The sequence below is a fragment of the Canis lupus genome, chromosome 6, assembly GCF_048164855.1.
Source record: "Canis lupus baileyi chromosome 6, mCanLup2.hap1, whole genome shotgun sequence".
NCBI classification, from domain to species: domain Eukaryota; kingdom Metazoa; phylum Chordata; class Mammalia; order Carnivora; family Canidae; genus Canis; species Canis lupus.
The window spans coordinates 28,945,210-28,955,534 of NC_132843.1; the positions used below are offsets into that span (position 1 = coordinate 28,945,210).

At 36.4% G+C, this 10,325-nt stretch overlaps 1 long non-coding RNA gene across 1 annotated transcript in view; it reads left to right on the forward strand.

Moving 5' to 3' along the window:
• The window catches only part of LOC140635166 (uncharacterized), a 337,126-nt gene that overhangs the window by 168,067 nt on the left and 158,734 nt on the right, over positions 1 to 10,325 (forward strand). The gene's annotated exons all lie outside the window — the stretch shown is intronic.

A 10,325-nucleotide genomic window follows, 5' to 3' on the forward strand; every position in this document is an offset into this window, starting at 1 on the left:
TCAGAGTCCTTACTTGGTGGTACACAACTGGATGGGAGGAAATTTGTTTCATTTCACAAGTTTAAGTTCATATTCATGCTATACATGATACAGTTATGTATCAGAATTTTTCACTTCATATATTGCAATGAACTGAATGTTTTTGTCCTCCCAAATTCATATGTTGAAATCCTAACCGCCAGTATGACCGTATTAGGAGGTGGTGGCCATTGGAGGGTGATGTAGTCGTGAGGGTAAAACCTTTATGCATAGGATTAGTACTCTTATAAAAGAGACTCCAGAGAGCTTTTTCGCCCCATTTCTGCCATATGAGGATACAGTGAGGAGCCGGTTGTCAGTAACTGTAAAGAAGGCCTCTCTCCCAAACACAACCATGCTATCATGCTGATCTCAAACTCCTAGACTCCAAAACTGTAAGCAATACATTTCTGTTGTTTATAAGTCACCCAGTCTATGGTATTTTGTTATTGCAATCTAGGCTGACCAAAACATATATTATATTATGAGCATCTTTTTCAAATTTGCCCTGGGATTGAGAAGGACTCTCACGAGGATCTTGTGTGGGGAATGCTCCCTGAGGCCAATCAAGTCAAGCTTTTCCTTGCTATACTTCTCTAGGCCAGAGTTCTTATACTTCCCTGGCTGTTCCCATTCATGCTGTCCCCCCAGGGCACCAGGTGGGTTGTCCGAAGGGGCTCTAGTGTCTGAAATACTGTTCTTTTTTCTTCCTTGGGACCACCACGGGGGCGAGGCTCTTTCTTTTTATCAGAAGCATAGAAACAATTGGCCTACTTACCATCTTTTCCATGACAATGTGCCCTTATATCTGCTGCAAGGGAAAAAGAGTCATTTTTTGTACCTCAATTGTAAGGAAGGCTAAGGTATTTCTAGCAGAGAAAGAAAATAATTAAATAAATACAAGTTGGTGCATCAAGTTCCACATATGAGGCCAAAATGGACTTCTAATTTTTTGAAGTTGGTGAATTTATTATGTATCTGTGTCTCTAGTACATATCACTGCCTTAAATGAAGAGGGGCTTAACACAGGTTTCTATGAGGGTTAAAGATGGTGATAACTATTTGTGGGTATGACATTTAAAACATAAGTTCAAGAAGATATGACTCTAATCCAAATATTTCCACCTAAATAAGGATTCTGATCCAAGCAATGACTATTTTTTAAATGACATCTTTTTTATGGTATTAAAAGTGATGCTTATTCATTAAATTAGAAAACAAACAGCTAGGAAGATAAAAGAAGAAAACAACCCATCTACATTCCCACCTCTTATCTAACGTTTGACATGTTTATTCTTTGTCCCCCACCCCTTTCTCATCTATCTTTGTTTCTGTTTTACAAATTTATGTTCATATTTATGCTGTATGTGATAAAGTTAGTCATCAGACTTTTTCACTTAAAACATTATACATGAACACCTTTGTCAAATTTTTGGAAACGTATTTTGCCAAAGCCCTACTTGAAGGCATGAAGGTTGCTCCTTATTAATTTTTAAAATTAAAAATATGGCATTTGTGGGCATATTTATACACATATCTTGGGGCAAATCTCAACTTATTTCTCTAGGAAACTTTGCCAAAAGTATATTTTTTAACAAATGAAAACGTCTTGATACTATTATCCTCTAGAAAATCTAAACCAATTTAAGCTCTCATTAACAATGTTTGGATGTACATATTTCCAGTGCAACCTTGTCAGCATTGAAAAAAATGTGATTTAGAAAAAAGGAAAAAAGATTATTTTGATAAACAGGTAAAAAATCATAGTTTTAATTTTCATGAAATACTAAATTCTTTTTATTATTGTTTATTTTGGTTTCCCTTTTGTGAATCACCTGCTCACATTCCTTGCTGATTTTACATTGATTTTATTTCTTTTTTAAAAATATTTTATTTATTTATTCATGAGAGACACAGAGAGAGAGAGAGAGAGGCAGAGACACAGGCAGAGGGAGAAGCAGGCTCCTTGCAGGGAGCCCGATGCGGAACTCAATCCCAGGACTCCAGGATCAGGCCCTGGGCTGAAGGCAGGCGCCCAACCACTGAGCCACTCAGGGATCCCCCACTGATTTTATTTCTTTGCATAGCTCTCATATATGATAAAAATATTTCATCCAGATTTTTTTGTTTAAAAATTAAATAGTGATCCCCCACCCCAAACATAAGTTCCTGACACTTAGGTATTAAAATTTAGCTATCCAGTCTTTTAAGGATATCTTTGTTTTCAGGTATAGATCACATTTTAAAATAGTATACATTTTCTTCGGTTTTATCCTCCATATCTCCCTGCCTCCCTTCCTTCTTCCATTTTATAATTAATGGGTCAATGCCTTTGGGGTATGGTATAGGGCAGAAATCTAACATTTTCTTTTCAAATATGTAATCAGTTGACTAAGAGCCATTTATTAAATATTCTTTTCTTTCTCCCTCGATTTAAAATGTGATCCTGGTCAAAACTTTAATTTTTATTAGAATCTATTTCTGGAACTGCTTCCCTGTGCCATTGATTTATCTGACAATTTTTGCTCTGGCACCACGTTGGTTTAATTACTGAGTTTTATACTATAGTAAGTGTTATCTGGCAGTGTTAGTCTCTTTTCATTACTCTCTTTTGGGGGCTTCCTTGTTTATTTTTCTAGAGGGATTTTTACATTACCTTTTCAAACAATTTCAGTGTTTTGAATTAAGCAAACTGAAACTTATGAATTATTTTGAAGGAAATGATATACTTACAATATTATTTTGAAAAACTATTTCTTCTTATTCAGGAATACTATTTGTTTTGTAATTCATTCAAGATGTTTTACCTGCTTCAGTAAAGATAATAGTTTTCTTCATCAAATGCTACCTACTTCCTACATTTATTACTAGATATTTCAGATATTTGCTGATTTTTTTAATGGAAAGCCACTGTGACATGTGTGTGTATATGTGTGTACATGCATGTGTGCATATTTTGTGTTTGTTTACAAATATTTTGGTGATTTATGTTTTCCTTTTGCATCCCTATTTAAATGTATAAATCTCATTTATTTTTCTTGTTTTGTTGCATTGGCTACATCTGCCAAAGCCCTATGTAAAAGCAGTGACATCTGGTATCATTTGTATTGCTGCTCACTCTGATGTGAGCTCCTTTGGTGCTTCATCATTTAACCAATGTCCACTACTATATTAAGATAGATTTTTTTTTAAAGGAAGAAAGCTTAGTCTTAGTATCAGGAATATTTTTATTCGTCAAAATTGATATGATATTGGTGGGTTTCTGAAATCATACCATCTCTAAATTTTGGAAGTCCCATTTACCTGATCATGTGTATTTTTGGTATGCTTATGATATTAATTTGTGTTGCTTTTTATTTGGGATTTTTGCATTTGTATTATCAGTAAGTCAGATCTGTAGGTGTGTGTATATGGTTCTGTGTGTATGGGGGGGGGGGCAATCTGGGTATATAAGTTTGCATTCTCTCTGTCAAATTTGAGGATCAAGGTTATGGAGGCCAAACTGGAAATGTCATAAAAATAAACCCTGGAACATTTGACAAAGCATAGACATTGTTCCTTGAGAGTTTTAAGCCCACATATTTCCTTGTGCCATTTAGAAGTTAATAAATATTAACACTGAGAGGTTTTTTTCCATTGTGTTTCATTCATAGTTTAGATATTCTTTCTCTTCATGATTAAGTTTTGATTCACTTAAATTTTAAAAGAAAATTGCTTCTTTCATCATTGTTGTGTCTTTTAAGTCTATGGATATGTGTACTTTCTCATTTCTAATTTTTAACCTATGTGTCTTTATTTTTACTTGAATATGTTGCTCTGTATTTTGCTATTTGGCTTTTCCTTTGAAAACTCTATTTCCAGAATTTATTGATTATATCATTTTAATTCATAATTTTAAAATATATTTTTAAATTTCTGCTTTCCTTGTGTTTATCTTAATTTTCTTCTGCTAACCAAGTTGGATGTATTTCATTTGTTCATTTCTTTTCACATTTCATTTTTAATTTTGTAAGAATTTAATTACATTAATTTTTTAGGATTCATATCCCTGAAAAAATGTCACCAAGGTTTTTATGTATAATTTTCTATTTATTACGACTTCTAAATAGCTATTTAAAAAATTTCAACAGTGTGATTTAGGAATACCTTTTCATCTTCCAAGTGGTTGTGTTTTGTTGTTTCTGCTCTATAAAATTTATTTGCAATTTTTTTCCTCCTTACAATTTATTCAGATTTTACAATGCTTAGTATGCATTTTCATAGGGCTTCATGTACATTTGAAAAGATACAGCATTCTCTGTTGGTAGTATATAGAGTTAAATACATGTCTGTATGAGATAACTAAGATGAAATGTAGTACTGGGAGTTTTAAAAAATGTTATCTGATGTCACTGATGGGACCAGAGCATACACAGCTATTGGAGAGGGTATTATTCCATCTAAATACAACTGACCTTCCCATGGTCAGCCAGTGCCTGCAACAAGAGTCAAGCCTGGGAGTTCAAGCCTGGGAAGGCTGAACTTAGCCTGAGAAGATACACTAGAGCACAGCTGCACAGGAAGGTGAAGTGGGCTCATCTGTTGACAAGGACGATTTGTTTTTTCTTTTCCTTATTATAAGCTTTTAGTAAATCCTTGCTAAAGACTAGTCTGCTCTCAGCCATGGGACTTGAAAGACCGGTTTCTTCTAGACTTGTGCAGAGAGGGAAGAACTAAAACCTCTGCAAGGTAGGTGGGCAGCAGAACTGACCCTTATCAGGCCCAGCTACAGCAAAGATGGTGTCTGGGCAGCTGAAGGAGGCAGCCAGAACAGAGATATGTAAGGGCTTGATCTTTGGTATTGATGAGGCAGCTCTGGGGGTGAGGAGCCCTGAGGGGCTATAAGGAACAAGGGAACCCTTCAAGGTAGTTACTGCTTGCCTAATTAGATGGGTGCTTACAATGAACACAACTGGAGCTGTCAAATGAGTTTTACCTTAGATCAGACTAGTGCAGTTAGAAGACATTTAAATTAGAAATATTTTACATAAATATTATTAATTATACTGTTAGGAACCCTCCATTCTTTTCTGACAATATAATCGGTCCAAACCTGGGAGAAATGTGTTTAACTTTTCTGTGATTACTATATGGCTCTCAGTTTTATTGTTTGTCAGAGGCTCTGCTTTACATTTCATGATGCTATAATATAATGTGAGATGAAGACATGCATTTGTTGTATCCTAATTGTGGATTATACCCATAATCAATTTAAAATGCCCCTCTTGGCCTATTTAATGCTTTGTTTGCAATTTCCATCCTGTTTCCTTTTTTGTGTACATACATCTTGGCTAAGCATTTAACCTTTCCTTCTGACCTTGTTTGAGTTGTATCTTGTATATTTTATATTTTGACCAAACATAAAAAATGGCCTTTATTTATTAATGAGGGAGTTAATTAGATTGATAGTTATTTTCAAAACTGATACACATAGTGAACATTGCTATCCTCTGCCTAGAATCTGTTTTCTCCTTTTTTGTCCTAATGGAGCCTACATATTTCCATATTTTCCTTGAGCCGGAGTCTGCCCTACTTCTGTGGTAGGTGTGATAGGCCTAAATGTAATCCTACTCTGTTCCAGTGACTGGCTCAGCAATGAGCAGGCAATTCAGTCCTGGCCAAGACATTGAGAAAGCAAATGGGTTTGGAGGCTTTTCTGGATAAATGTCTTTGGTTCTAAGAAAGCCATTGGAAATGACAGTCTTTTCCTCTGTTAGGCCTCATCATGTCTAGACACTGCACCTCAGCCTGCCATAGAGCATAGAGTGCCATCTTGCTGCCTGCCTGAGGCTGATGTCCTCACAAGGATAGGTGGCAGAGCAAAGAGATGGGAAGAACCTGGGTTCTTGAAAATATCCCTGAGCTTCTGAATCAATGGCCATTGTGGCTGTTCTACATGTTTTGTTTCTGCCACATTAAATTAGGCAAGTTTTTTTTTTTTTAGACAAGTTTTTAATTGTTCTTTGAGCCAGTATACATCCGGGTTTCTGATAATAGTAGCCAAAAGCACTTAAGTGACATATTATGTTCAATTTTTACATTTATTTCATTCTTTTAATTTATTGTTTCTCTTTTTTTGGTGTTGTGTCATTTATATATAGATTATGTTTTATTTACTCTTGTTTTCTCTTATGAATTAAGTCTGAGTCTGGTTTTTAATTCTACTAAAAGGTGAGTAGTTTAATATATATTTGCCCCTATATTTATAGAAGTATCAAAGTCAATAAAATAATGATAAGTATAATATTAGTATTGCAGTGTATGTTTATTGAGCTGTTAATATATACCATGTAATATGCTAAACAATGTATGTATGTTTATTCATTATGTCCTCACTGTAGGAAACAGAGACACAGAAAGTTTAAGTACTTGCCTAAATAAAGCAAATAAAGTCTATTCCTGCAGATGAGGAAATTAGTGCCATTTTACTTCATGCCATGCTTTTAGCTTTCCGATTTGCTTCCTGGTTTTGTGTGTATGTATGTGTGTGTGGTTACTGTGGAATTTCAGAACCAGGATATTAATTAATTATTTTTATATTATGTATATTTTTTCAGTTAAAATATTTCATTTTGAATCCACATGTCCTACAACTAGTCTCAATTCAACATGTAATTTATTTTGATACTCACCATCATTTATTTTATTCTTTAAAGATTTATTTATTTATTTGAGAGAGAGAAGCACATATGTGTGCACACACAAACAGGGAGAGGGGCAGAGGGAAAGAGAGAGAGAAAATCTCAAGCAGAGTTCATGCCAAGCGTGGCGCCTCATACAGGCCAATCCTAGGACCCTCTCTTATCATGACTTGAGCAGAAATTAAGAGTCAGATGCTAAACTGAATGAGCCACCCAGGCACTGCCATCATTCCTTTTAATTCCCAATATTTTATTCTAAATTATTTAACACATTAAATTTTTTTTTCAAAATATTTTATTTATTTATTCATGAGAGACACACAGAGTGAGGAAGAGACATAGGCAGAGGGAGAAGTAGGCTCCCTGCAGGGAGCCCGATGTGGGACTTGATCCTAGGACTCTGGGGTCACACCCTGAGCCAAAGTCTCAACTACTGAGCCACCCAGGTGTCCCTTAACACAATTTATTACTGGACTAATTAATATGTTTTTGAGCAATTTTATTCAGAATCTGTGTTTGCATATAGTTTTCACAGAATGATCACTTGGCTGGTTGTAGAATTTCCTCAGAAATTCTGTGTATATCTTTTATATGTTCTCATACTTACTGCTACGTGGACATTTGAGCTTCTTCTTTTTTCCCCTTGGAGTCTATCCAGTTCATTTCTATTCAGATACAGGTAGTGTGTGTATTTACACAATTAATTTTCATTGCACAAGTAATTCCTGAAATATTCTCCTTCCACATATTAAGAACTTTCATTTTAAAAAAATTCTGTTTGACCTCCCTTCCCTCAACTCAGATTTTTCCCTGAGGTAACTACCATGAGCATTTTCCATGAATACTTCCAGAAAGTTTCTATGCATTCATAGAATACATGATACATATATCTATAATTGTAGACAGCACATAGCATTATTCCAGGGAAATGGTACTTTGAGAATGTATGTTGAAGGCATTGGTGAGGGGTTTGTGGTGGGATGGGGTGGATGTGCAGAGCAACCTGATTACCTAAGGAAGGAGATTCTTCTTTGCAATAGTAGGTACATGACCCAGTGTCTTCCTTATTCCATGGGAAAAAGTGAGGCCATCTTCTCAGGCCTATGGGCTTGTTTTCCATATTAGGCTCAGCTAACAAGTTAATCTGCACCTCAGCTCCAGAGCTCATGTAACAGTGGAGATTCTCCACTACGAGCACAACTCATGGCAACCTTATTATCACACTCCTTTTATGGGTGGAGATTCTGGCCAAGGTATATTTAGCACTGTTAAGTTTTCCCATATTCTCATGTGATTTTACTAGGATTTGGAAAAAGCAAAGACTGGAACTTAGCTAGCAAGAGGCTAGCCTGGGGAGAAGCAGGCCAAATTGCTTAGAAAGGGCAGGTTGCCTGAAACTCTGGGAAAGAAGAATGTCAATTATAAGCCCTTTGCCAGTGCATCTCTAATCTTTTGAATAGAAAAGAGGGAGACTTCTTTTCATGAGAAATCAACTTGTCCAATGAGGGCAGTGCTCTGAACATTGAGCTAAAGAGATCCTGGGAATGAGCTTGGGCTCTCCCTGGCCTGAGGTTTAGAGAAACAATTCCCTGCCTCTTTCCCAACAAGTAAACCGATTGTACCCAGCTTCTTATGGATCCCATAAGATTTGTTTCTCAAGTTAACCAATTTAGTAAAAATATGTTTTCCCAATTTAATTACTCCCATAACTTCAGAAGAGCATATGATGTTCCATATTACCACACCAAGCTGCTGGCATTCCTGCCAATGGCAGATGAGGCTCTCTGTCTGATAAGCCCAAGGAACTTGCTGTGGGTAGACAACCTGGGCCAGGCTTTTAGGAATTTTGAAGATAGAGCAATTTACCACTTTTATATGACTTAACATTTTGGTGTCATTCATGTCCATAAAAAAGGAACAGCCAAACAGACTGGTAAATGCTGACTTGTGCATCTGTTGGGTCTGGCAGCTCCTAGCCTCGTTTTAGTAGTGAGTGCTTTCTGGAACCACTCAGTCTAGTGGACTTCTCCCCACCCACATCCCTCTCCATATTGCCATCTGCTTTATTTCCTTATAACTCTTATCATGATCTGAACTTGTCTGGTGCATGCACTTCTTGCTTCTCTATCTTCCTTTCCAGAATGTATGCTTTGTGAAGCAGGGGTCTTGCCTGCCTCATCCACTGCATAGACACAGTTAAGAGAAGTGCTTGCCTTAGAGAAGGTATTCAATAAACATGTGTTTAACTTGTTGAATGAACTCATAAGTTAAAATACTAATGATGGAAGTTTGGGCACTGGAGTCCCAAATAGAGAAAGGAAACATGACACAAGATGACCCCAACTACATGGAGGTACTGCTTATGTTAGAAAAGCTTCCAAATGCTATGTGATCAAGTCCTGAGGCTCCTGGCCAAGAAGTTCGGGCACTGGAGTCCCAAATAGAGAAAGGAAACATGACACAAGATGACCCCAACTACATGGAGGTACTGCTTATGTTAGAAAAGCTTCCAAATGCTATGTGATCAAGTCCTGAGGCTCCTGGCCAAGGGAATAGGTCTTGGAAGGTCTTTTCTATTTTTACTCATAATAGATGATATTTGTATGTTGGAACAATAAGCTGGAAGATATGCATGAATACAGACAAATTTTGAATTTGAATTCAAATTATAAGTTACACAAATATAAGGTAGAGGAGATGTTTGCTTGATAACACTCTATGGAAACAAATTGTATTTTGGCTGACTCATCTTTTGTAAATGAATGGCATGAATAGCTATTAAAAATTTACACAATTAATGGAATATCATGTCTAACAATACAAATAAAATTAACATTCATTGTAGCCACCATTTATTTTGCACTAGCCATGTACAAGGAACTGTGTTTAATGCTTTTTGCACATGACTAAAACTCATGACAACCTTATTATCACACCCATTTTATGGATGGAGAAGCTTAGATTCTGAATTTAACTTGTAGCAGGACACAATGCTCAAAGGTGGTGGAACCAAGTGTTTCTATTGCAGAAGGCTGTTCATAACCACTGATTGTCTCACTGCTCTACATGTATTCAAACACATCTGGGGCCTTGGGCTTAGTTCTAGTAGACATATTTTAAGACACAATCAACTAGTGGATTCACAGAGAGGTCATGGGTATGGTAAAGGGTATGGAAACCACAGCATGTTGGGAACATTCAAAGAAAAGGAGGGTGTTTAGTGTAGAGGAGAGTTGATGGAAGGTGAGGTGAGAAATGAAAGGGCATCAAATGTCTTGCTTGGCTCTAAACAGCAGAATTGGAATAGCAGATGGAAGTTACAGTGAAGCAAGTTTCAGCTTGATATGAGAACTAACTTTCTAAAGATTAAAGATGTGGGATGAGCTTTTGAACCTATCTCCCTCTTCACCCTCCAAGCATATATAGCCACCTGTCAAAGATGCTGGATTTCAGGAGGGAGTCTCTTCCATTTCTATGAGTCTGGGATTTTCTAGATAGGTTTAAATTTTATTTAAAAGAAAGGTAAAGATCATTTGGGCTTATTTAAGGTGAATCTTGTCAGGGAGCAGGGGGATTATATTACTCTCTGAGTTCCTGTCAGCCTTTTGAGCATGTAACTCTTCCAGT